This window comes from Equus asinus, chromosome 9 (assembly GCF_041296235.1).
Source record: "Equus asinus isolate D_3611 breed Donkey chromosome 9, EquAss-T2T_v2, whole genome shotgun sequence".
In the NCBI taxonomy this organism is placed as follows: domain Eukaryota; kingdom Metazoa; phylum Chordata; class Mammalia; order Perissodactyla; family Equidae; genus Equus; species Equus asinus.
The window spans coordinates 85,311,293-85,323,340 of record NC_091798.1 but is presented as its reverse complement, the minus strand read 5'-3'; the positions used below and the strand labels follow the sequence as shown (position 1 = coordinate 85,323,340).

General features: G+C 36.7%; 1 protein-coding gene across 2 annotated transcripts in view; it reads right to left on the bottom strand.

Moving 5' to 3' along the window:
• EDIL3 (EGF like repeats and discoidin domains 3) overlaps window positions 1-12,048 on the bottom strand; it is a 385,268-nt gene that overhangs the window by 276,598 nt on the left and 96,622 nt on the right. The window lies entirely within an intron of this gene.

Sequence of the window (12,048 nt, the reverse complement as noted above, 5' to 3'; positions counted from 1 at the left end):
TTTGAAGTCAGGGATTGTGATGCCTCCCATTTTGTTCTTTTTTCTCAGGATTGCTTTAGAAATTCGGGGTCTTTTGTTGCCCCATATGAATTTTAGGATTCTTTGTTCTAATTCTGTAAAGAATGTCATTGGGATTCTGATTGGGATGGCGTTGAATCTGTAGATTGCTTTAGGTAGAATGGACATTTTAACTATGTTTATTCTTCCAATCCATGTACATGGAATGTCTTTCCATCTCCTTATGTCGTCATCCAATTCTCTCAGAAAGGCCTTGTAATTTTCGTTATATAGGTCCTTCACTTCCTTAGTTAAATTTACCCCAAGGTATTTTATTCTTTTTGTTGCGACTGTGAATGGTATTATATTCTTGAGTTCTTTTTCTGTTGGTTCATTACTGGAGTATAGAAATGCTACTGATTTATGCAAATTGATTTTATACCCTGCAACTTTGCTGTAGTTGTTGATTACTTCTAACAGTTTTCCAATGGATTCTTTGGGGTATTCTATATATAAGATCATGTCGTCTGCAAACAGCGAGAGTTTCACTTCTTCCCTCTCTATTTGGATTCCTTTTATTCCTTTTTCTTGCCTGATTGCTCTGGCCAGGACCTCCAGTACTATGTTAAATAAGAGTGGTGATAGAGGGCATCCTTGTCTCGTTCCTGTTTTCAGGGGGATGGGGTTCAGTTTTTGCCCATTGAGTATGACGTTGGCTATGGGTTTGTCGTATATGGCCTTTATTATGTTGAGGTAGTTTCCTTCTATGCCCATTTTGTTCAGAGTTTTTATCATAAATGGCTGTTGGATCTTGTCAAATGCCTTCTCTGCATCTATTGAGATGATCATGTGGTTTTTATTCCTCAGTTTGTTGATGTGGTGTATCACATTGATTGATTTGCAGATGTTGAACCATCCCTGTGTCCCTGGTATGAATCCCACCTGATCCTGATGTATGATTCTTTTGATGAATTGCTGAATTCTGGTTGCCAAAATTTTGTTTAGATTTTTTTCATCTATGTTCATCAGTGATATTGGCCTGTAGTTCTCTTTTTTCGTGGTGTCCTTATCAGGTTTTGGGATCAGCGTGATGTTGGCCTCATAGAATGTGTTAGGAAGTGCTCCATCTTCCCTAATTTTTTGGAATAGCTTGAAAAGGATAGGTATTAAATCCTCTCGGAAACTTTGGTAGAATTCCCCAGGAAAGCCATCTGGTCCTGGGGTTTTATTCTTTGGGATGTTTTTGATTGCTGTTTCAATCTCTTTCCTTGTGATTGGTCTGCTCAAATTGTCTGCCTCTTCTTGAGTGAGATTTGGGAGATTGTAGGAGGCCAAGAATTTATCCATTTCCTCTAGGTTATCCATTCTGTTGGCATATAGTTTTTTGTAGTATTCTCTTATAATCTGTTGTATTTCTGCAGAGTCTGTTGTTAGTTCTCCTCACTCATTTCTGATTTTGTTTATTTGAGCTTTCTCCCTTTTCTCTTTGTAAGTCTGGCTAGTGGTTTGTCAATTTTATTTATCTTCTCAAAAAACCAGCTCTTTGTCTCATTGATCCTTTCTACTGCCTTTTTCGTTTCAATAGTATTTATTTCTGCTCTGATTTTTATTATTTCTCTCCTTCTGCTGACTTTGGGATTCATTTGTTCTTTTTTCTCTAGTTCAGTTAGGTGTGCTTTAAGGTTGCTTATTTGGGGTTTTTCTTGTTTGTTAAGATGTGCCTGTATTGCGATGAATTTTCCTCTTAATACAGCTTTTGCTGTATCCCATATGAGTTGGTATGGCATGCTATCATTTTCATTTGTTTCCAGGTATTTTTTTTATTTCTTCTTTAATTTCTTCAATGATCCATTGCTTGTTCAGTAGTGTGTTGTTTAGTCTCCACATCTTTGTGCCTTTCTCAGCTTTTTTCTTGTAATTAATTTCTAGCATTATAGCACTATGATCTGAGAAGATGCTTGCTATTATTTCAATTTTTTTAAATTTGTAGAGGCTCGCCTTGTTTCCCAAAATATGGTCTATCCTAGAGAATGTTCCATGTGCACTTGAGAAGAATGTGTATTCAGCTCTTTCAGGGTGGAGTGATCTATATATGTCTATTAAGTCCAATTGTTTTAGTTTTTCATTCAGCTCCACTATTTCCTTGCTGATTTTCTGTCTGGATGATCTGTCCATTGATGTGAGTGGGGTGTTGAGGTCCCCTACTATTATTGTGTTGTTTTTAACATCTTCTTTTAGCTCTGTTAGTAGTTGCTTTATGAATCTTGGTGCTCCTGTGTTGGGTGCATAGATATTTATAAGCGTTATTTCTTCTTGATGAAGTGTCCCTTTGATCATTATATATTGTCCCTCTGTGTCTCTCTTTACCTGTCTTATTTTGAAATCCACTTGGTCTGATATGAGAATTGCAACACCTGCCTTTTTTTCCTTGCTATTTGCTTGAAGTATTGTCCTCCACCCCTTCACCCTGAGTGTGAAGGATCCTTTAATCAACAGAGTCCATTATGCATTTTCTCTGTGTAAACACCAATCCTTTCTGAATCCATGTTATGTTTACAAAGATAAGATTATAGCCAATTAACATATGATAGTAAAATGGTTCATCATTGAGAATTTAAGTATAAGAGCATACAGATTCAAAATAATGTAGTTAATGTTTCAGACATCGATGTCACTGTCATTCTAATGATGCAGTCTATATACACAAAGATGCTCTGAACATAAAGTTTCTCCCTCAGGTTTTAAGACAATAATGATGATACCTCTGCTTTATTGTGGATCTACTATGATCCAAGTACTTTTATTGTTAGAAAAAACTAAGACGATTGCCTATATTCACAGCATTTGAATGCTGGCAGTATAATTCAGGAGTCTGAGCTATTAATCAACACCTTCTACTGTTCTATTTTAAAATTCAACATTTTGTCTAATTCTAAAAATAGTACGTATGTGTTGGGAAAACTGGATAGCCACATGCAAAAGAATCAAACTGGACCTCTATCTTACACCATACACAAAAATCAACTCAAGATGGATTAAAGATTTGAACTTAAGACCTAAAATCATGACACTCCTAGAAGAAAACATAGGGGATAAGCTCCTTGATATCAATCTTACCAATGATTTTCTGGACTTGACACCAAAAGCAAAGGCAACAAGAGCAAAAATAAACATGTGGGACTACATCAAACTGAAGAGCTTCGCACAGCATAACAATCAACAAAATGAAAAGGCAACCTACAGAATGGGAGAAATGTTTGCAAATCATGTATCTAATAAGGGGCTAATATCCTAAATATATTTTAGAAATCATATAACTCAATGGCAAACAAATAAACACTCAGATTTAAAATGGGCTAAATAGACATTTTTCCAAAGAAGATATACAAATGGCCAACAGGTACATGAAAAGGTGTTCAGCATCACTAATCATCAGGAAAATGCAAATCAAAACCACAAGGAGATAACACCTTACACTCTTTAGAATGGCTGTTATCAAAGACAAGAGATAAGCATTGGCAAGGATGTGGTGAAAAGAGATCTCTAATGCACTGTTGGTGGGAATGTAAATTGGTGTATTTGCTATGAAAAATCCTATGGAGTTTCCCAAAAAAATTGAAAATAGAACTACAATATGATTCAGCAATCCCACTTTTGGGTATATGGCCAAAGGAAATGAAAACAGGATCTCAAAGAGATCTCTGCACTCACATATTCACTGTAGCATTATTCGCGATAGCCAAGATATGGAGACAACCTAAGTGTTTGTCAATGGATAAATGAATAAAAAAGATGTGATATATATATATAGAGAGAGAGAATATTATTCAGTCATGAGAAAGAAGAATATCCTGCCATTTGTGACTACATGGATGTAGCTTGAAGGCATTATGCTAAGTGTAATAAGTCAGACAGAGACAAACAAATACTGTATGATAGCGCTTATATGTGGAATCTAAAAAAGCCAAATGCATAGAAACAGATAGTAGACTGGTGGTTACCAGGAGCTGAGGGATGGGGAAAATAGGAAGATGATAGTCAAAGACTACAAACTTTCAGCTATAAGACGAATAAGTTCTGTGTATCTAATGTACATCATAGTGATGATAGTTAATACTACTGTATTGCATACTTGAACGTTGCTATGAGAGTGGATCTTAAGTGTTCTTACACCAAAATGTTCTCACCACGTGTGAGGTGACACAGGTGTTAGCTAAAGCTATGGTGGTCATCATTTTGTGATATATAAGTGTATCAAATCAACATATTGTACACCTTAAACTTGCACAATGTTATCTGTCAGTTTTATCTCAATAAAGCTGAAAAAAATAAAAATAGTGTATGCTTATTGCAAACAGCTCAGATAATACAGTAATAGAGAAAGGAGGAAGCACAAGTTCTCTATAATCCCATCCCTAAGCTATAATCATTACTAATTTAAGTTACATCCCACAAAACTTTTCTCTGTTTACCTCTACGCATTTTAATCACATATTTTGTGTGTGTGTGTGTGAGGAAGATTGGCCCTGAGCTAACATCTCTTGTTAATCTTTCTCTTTTGTCTTGAGGAAGATAGTCCCTGAGCTAACATCTGTGGTAATCTTCCTCTACTTTATATGCGGGGCACCGCCACAGCATGGTTTGATGAGTGGTGTGTAGGTCTGTGCCCAGCATCTGAACCCATGAACCCCAGGCCGCCGAAGCAGAGGGCAGGAACTTGACCACTATGCCACCAGGCTGTCCCCTAATCAAGTATTTTTTAACCATACAAGAAATAAAGGTATATCTTTTCTTAAAAAGTGATAAGAAGTTATTAGATAGATTTTAAATATCCCCCCTTCCCTGCTTTTCATTCTTGAACCCTAGAAGTAGCCACTGCTGGCTCTTTTTTTGTATCCTTTCTGAAATTTATAAGTACTTTCTTTTATGTTTGTTTTACAAAAAATTAACAGAAATGGCACGTTGTTCCATACCTTGTTTGTTTTGCTTTACAATGTTTCAGAGATTGTCAGAACAGAGACAGTGCGTTCTGATTAGCAAATATATGGTCTCCAAACAAATGAGTATGCCGTATTTACATGCAGTTCCTTACTACTGTACACTCAGGAGGTCTCCAACTTTTCCCTGTTACAAACAATTATGAATCAATTATTCCTGTACAAATGTCTTTGTGAACTTTTATTTCTACTAGCAATATAACCTTAGAAGAGGGCATATGCTTCAAAAAATTTTATTGATACTACCTAATAGCCTTCCAGAAATATTATCCCAATTTAGAAGACCGCTAGTAGTATATCACACTTCTTTACGGTTGGTGGCATTGGGCCAGGACTGTTTCCAAATTAATTTACATTATTGTAAGCAATATGTACATATGATTCCTGTTCCTCCTTAATAGGAGCAGTTTACAACGTTGGTTCCAAAAAATAACACTCTGAATTCTTGTCACCTGGGAAGAAAGAATAAAGGATGATCTGCTTAACTGCGTAACTAATCAAAGAGATACAAATTTGGAGGCTCTTAAAGCTTTAACTGTCTTCTGAATGTGGGCCGCAAAGTTAGTATGATTGTTACTGGCAATTTTCCCAGACCTGGGGTTAGGAAACTCAGTAGACACCAAACAGCCTCCAGAGGACCTGCCTGCCATTCTTTCCCCTTCTCCCAGACTTGAGCTTGGAATTACTCTTTAGAGATCATTCGAATTTGTAAGCATGGGGTCAATGCTGCTGGATCTTGTCAAAATCCTTTGTTAAATGAAAAAATAAGACAGACTCCATGATCTCTCTCTAGCAGTAGAGAAAGGGGGAGAAAGATCTAGAAAGATAAATGCAAAGAGATCAACAGTGGCTATCTCTAGATAGGGAGGTAATGGGAACTTTTAAATATTCTTCATTGTGTTTATCTTTATTTTGTAATGTTTTCTAGAATTATATGCACTTTTTTTTGTAATAAGAAAAAACTTAATTAAAAATCTCACAACATTTAAAAATCCAATTAGCAGCTAGGTAGAAGCAGAAATGCAAACTACTAAGGTTGAATTGAAAGAAACAGAGGTTAGTGAGCATTATGACGGGCCATGAATGTTTAATGTTTACTGAATGCAGGGAATACTAACAACGTAATCTTTAGGAACCCAGCCTGTTCTCGTCAGAGACACATCACAGGTGTGAACTCTCAAGGCTCATTGTAGCTGTTAAACTCTGGAACCTGAGGACAGACAGATATCTGTCAGGAAATATGCTGATGTGGTTTGTGGTATTCCTTGTCAACTTATAACATCTCTTTGCTAAAATTAATGCATAATTCAATTCTAATTTATTTTTTTATTTTGATTGACATGTATCCTGAGAGGGTAACCTTTCTGTGTTTTATTTAATTGTATTTAATTTTTAAAATTAATAATGATACTATCACCAACAACTATAAAAGCCAACTATTAAGTACTCCTTATATACCAAGCATTGTTCTAAGCACTTTATAAACATTATCTCATATAAACTTCACAGTAACTGTATGACATGGATGCTACTATTATCAGTATTTTGGTGATTAAAAAAAAAAGTTATTAAAAAGCGAGGTTAAATAAATCACTCAAGATTCCACATCTAACAAGCAATGTCATCTATATTCAACCCGGTGCAGTCTGATTTCTTATTCTCTGACCTAGAACCTGGCAGAGGAATAAAGTGATATCCATGAAGCAGGCAGAAATGAAAATATCATAGAAACATAAGTAATGGTCTGCATCCCTTACACAGCCCAATCCTGAAAAAGAAGTCTTAGTCATTTGTCCATGCCCTGATTCATTCAAGAATAATTTACTGTGCTTCTACAGATTCAAGACAGAGAGTTAATTAGCATGAGAGTTAAACTACAAACTTATGACACAGTCCTTGTCTGCCTAATTTATTCTTCACATTTTATCTAGACAACTTAAAATTCAGCTTTTCTGGATCTTTCTAAAAGAACAGAAATAGACAAAATTGACTCTATTTGAAAATATCACATTATTAATATAAACTTTAATGTGGAATTACAATGCCCCTGTAACTGTCACTTAAAATAAAAAAGAGATTTAGTTTATTACAGAAAGAAAACTAATGTTGATATTCAGAGGATCCCTCATGAATGATTTATGTCCCTTTGATTTTTCCAGTGAAGTCACTAGTCAGTGATATGTTGTACACTTGTAAGCTACCAAGATTTCGTTTACCTCTGGAAAAATTATCTATTTTACGTTCATTTCGAAACCCTTATCAGGTTTTCCACTTTGATTAATAAAATTATGTCTCATGCTTTTTAAAGTAATTACTTAATTACTAAATCAGCCATATCCTAATACTCTGGGGAATAGAATTCAATTTTAGTAACTTTATTGGCATGATAAAATCTAGAAGCATTTCCAGGGTCAATATAGAAACTCTTCCGGCAGAGTGACGTCACCCACAGCAGTGGAAGGAATTACACACCACACCCTCAACTGAGGAATGATTCAGATTCCAATACTCCGTTACCATTATTTTCTCAGGAGATTCTCTTGGAGCTTTTCTTCTTCTTAATTCAAATTTTTTTAATTTAATTTTGTTCTTTAACAACAACAACAAAGGTAAAGAAAGAAAATCTGGAACTACCTGCATTTCATACTGTGTAACGGCATGGAATTAAAAGCTCAGGAAGCATCCAAGCCTGGGGCAATGAACACACTTCACGGGGTGGCCAGCGGCTCTACCTCTGTTTCTCTACTGCTCTCTTGGCTTTGCTTGTCTCGAGAATGTGGTCAGGTATCAGAAGGATTTCTCATATAGTACCAAAAGGACCAAAGCCATAATAGGATTTGAAACCACACACTGTGACATCCAGAAAAAGAGAGAGAGTCTCTGATAAGCACTCTTCACTAAGAGCAAGGGAATTCTTCTCCACAGGACTTGGAATTTTCCCCATTACTTACTACTCCTAAGTGGACATGTACAATGAGCATTTCTGATCTAATTCCTACCTTTAGGAGAATGCCTTGTGCTGATGGCCTTAAGCCTGAGCTCCTGAGTCAATCATTCAGCCAAAGAGGAGGGGTCTTCTTTTAGAACAATCAGACCCACTTGTGGGACATGCAGAACAACAGGCATCTGCTAATGACGAACCTAGCCAGAGTCCTGGGTTCAAATCTAGCGTTCCTGTATACTCGGGCAAGTCACTTAACCTCTATATGCTTCTGTTTCCATGCATAGAAAATGGGGATAACAATGGTACCTACCCGACAAGGCTGTGGTGAGAATGAAATGAGTTAACATTCATAAAATGTTGAGAAAAATATCTAGCACCTAATAAGTAGTACTTAGGTGTTAAATAAATAGATCCATCAACTCTATTTGAATAGCGAGAGACACCATATTGCCATAGTGCCCTGAAAGTGCTCAACCCCACATTTCTTGTTTTACACTTGCCTATTGATTCAAACTCCCAGCCTCGCCTTTCTTTACTTTCTCTTTTTATTTCATCAAGGTTTCTACGGCGGTCCTCACACGCAGCGGCTTCCCATGGTACAGTCCCACGGCGCTGCCCCCTTTCATGCCTCTAAGCAGTTCTACACACCCCTCTCCTTCTAGGTCCAGGGCTTTATAACATGGGAAGGGGTTAGGCCACCACGTTTCATACCTGCGTAAGTATTTCCTGATTATAACTCTACTACTAGTTAATATCCTTCCCAGAGTGTGCAGCTATGCTTTATGGTCAAAATAAGGCCCAGAGCTTGACCACAGGTGGAGACAAACTGACCTATTTTTCCACTCTATTTGGACCATGCCTTTTGTTTTCGATGCACATCTGCTTTTCCTCAGAATGCTATATTTCTGATTTGAAAAGTCCTATTTGAAGCTGAACATCCTAAAATATTTTAGTCTCATTTTTATTCCTTAACATTTAACCTCTCTACATTCACCATTTTCCAATAATATTCTAGCCCAATTTTCACAAATATTGAGAGATGACTTTAGTGCTTGAAAGAACATCTTATGTATTTATTTTAATATGCATTAGAAAAAAATAAAACCAGCATATGAAATGCACTTTAGGGATATCATTGATGACTTTAAGTTAAACATGAGATGACTTACAGAAAATAGTGAATAATTTTATACAAAAATCTTGGTAAATAGCTATAACAAAAATCCGGGCTATGACTGGATTTTGGGGAACATTATAAACCAAAGGAAATCGACAACAGGAACAACTACACACACACAAAGAGGAAGACTTTCACAGAACAACAGTCACCAGAGAGGCAATAAGAAAGAACTCTTTGCATTATAGCAATTTAATTCTTAATTCTTTCAGTGTATGCTCACAAATATATATTTTCAATCTCACAAAATAAGACTTAGTATAGAATATATCCAGAAAATTTCAGAGACAAAGAGGACCCCAATGTAATCCACCTCCTTTGTTCTTTAAATGAGTGAAGAGAGATCTAGAAATGCAACGCCATGCCACCCATCGAGTGGCACCTTTTAGATTGAAATCTTAATTTCCTGGTCCCCTAACCAGTGTTTGTTTACTTTTTTACTGTACCGCACCATCTGCTCCATAGTTATTCTTATTTCAGGGGTGGAAAAGCTGAGCCTCTAATGCTAATGAGTAACTAGAACCCAGTTTCAATGAGTCAAGCCCCATGCTGTGTCTACTCTCTGCCAGGCCACAAGGAGAATATAACAAAAGCCACTTTCCAGCTTACATTCAGTAGAGTTTTCTTTTGGTCAAATGTGCCAAATAATTATCACAAAAGTCTTGCACCAGTTTTCGATTTCCTACTTTAACCACTCATTTAAAATACAGTCTGTTCATTTAGCAGCACAAGAAGGAAATTGGAGGTATCTCCGAAAATAGCTCCACATATTCTTAGCCACCACTCTCAATTATGTATGACTTATAATTTGTTGGTTTCATTTACAAATTGAATTCTCATTGAATGCTTTTTCTCTATTCCCAGTTGAATAGGTTGTAGTGTATGATACCTGTTAGATACTGGAAGAATACTCTGCAAGTTCTTCATTTTTATTCCTAAAGCAATCTGAGGAATTGCAGAGGTGAGCATCTGGAATCCTTGCAGCACTAATAAGTGATTACAGAAGCATCACTATTCACAGACAGTGGGTATGGGAGAATTGCAGCAACTAGGCAAATATATTAACTGAGTCCCCAGGGGGAGCAGTGAGTGATTTTGACAAATGCATGCTCAAAACCAGAGATCTGATAGATAAAATGCAAAAGCAAATCGTGAGCATCAACATTTTCCTTGTCAGACAGAACTATTAACACGAGCACAGGGCCTCATTATAGCAAGACTCAACCACTTTTTATTCACTGGATTTATACATTTGCTGCAGGAAGTTTTCCTAGTTTGCCTTTTTCGGGCATGAATATTCCGCTAAGTTTTCCCCTTATGTTGATGGGATCTCACTTTCTTACCTCCCTGAGTCTTTTAAAGCCAGCCTCAAGCCATCCACTGTTGTCGTTTTTAAACACCTGTTTGGACCTTTATGGGCGAGTCCTTTGCCATCTCTTCCTACTGCACCTCATCCCTCGTGTTGGATGCTTACTCATATGCCTCCGTGTGGAGAACTTTTGGTTCGTTTCAAGTTATACAGGGAATTCCAAAATAAGAAATACGGTTCTGTCGCTCCAATCCAGTTTTAGAAGACTATAGCGTAAATGTGTGCCGAAATGTACACAGTCAGATGAATTTTAGAAAATATTTGCATTTTCTTGCTTATGAATTTTCAACACAAATTCAAGATGTGTTTTCAGAAGTCTCTGCTCTGGCTGTTAATTCTCTCCATTTACTTAATCTCGAACTGTGCTTTAATTGCTTTTCTGTAACTTTTTAATCCTTTCCTTCATAATCTGTCAACATTAATTTATTGGCTTTTTGCTCTGTTTACTTTGCTTGCCAATGTCTTCATTTCCTCCTTGGCATTACTTTGCTGATACACCTTTTGATTTTATGTTCAAGTTAAGTAATATTGATTTTACATAGCACATTTTACCAATAAATAAACTGAATCGAGCACATTTTTAACTTTTTAACATATTATTTATAATAAACACAACTTTGTTATTTTATAACTTTGGTCTATTAGCACCAGTAGTCTACAAAACGCTACCTATTATATAAAGTAACCTACTGTTTTTTTGTTTTGAGGAAGATTAGCCCTTCCACCACCGAACCTCCTCTTTTTGTACTGAGGAAGACTGGCCCTGAGCTAACATCTGCTGCCAATCCTCCTCTTTTTGCTGAGGAAGCCTGGCCCTGAGCTAACATCCGTGCTCATCTTCCTCTATTTTGTATATGAGACACCGCCACAGCATGGCTCGATGAGCAGTGCATAGGTCCATGCCCAGGATCCAAACCTGCGAACCCTAGGCCACCAAAGTGGAGCATGCAAACTTAACCACTACACCACCGGGCTGGCTTTTTTTCTTCAGAAAACATTGAACTAGTTAAAATGAAATTAAAATTGATTGTTTTAATGTAGAAATCAGCTTGAATGCATGAAATCATACCCCTTACTTTGAAAGTTAAATCACATCATAATGTAGTTGTGGACACAATGTATGCCCTTCCCGAAGTACTACCCTCAAAGACTCAGCCTTCTAATGTCTCCACTAGTGTGACTAGAATTCTAATGATACCTATTTGTATGCAGCATATTTTCCCCAAATAACTTAAAGCAGTTATACAGTTGTCTTTTTCTCCCTAATAGCCCATATCAGTCACATAGGCTGGGTTGTTGTCTCGATTTTATAGATAGAAAATTGTATGCAAATAAACATAAAAGGGAATGTCTGAGAATGATCTTAAGGATAAATAAGAGTTTATGAAACAAGAGTACATGGAAGGAGAGAGGATTTCGAGCAACAAGTGCAAAAGAACAGAAGCAAAAGACAATGGGGTGTGCGTCCCTCTCGTGCATTTCACAGCGTATTTCATTCATGCATTGATTTAAATTCATGAATGCACTCGAGCATATGGATTGTGTTTCTAGCATCAACCTTGGC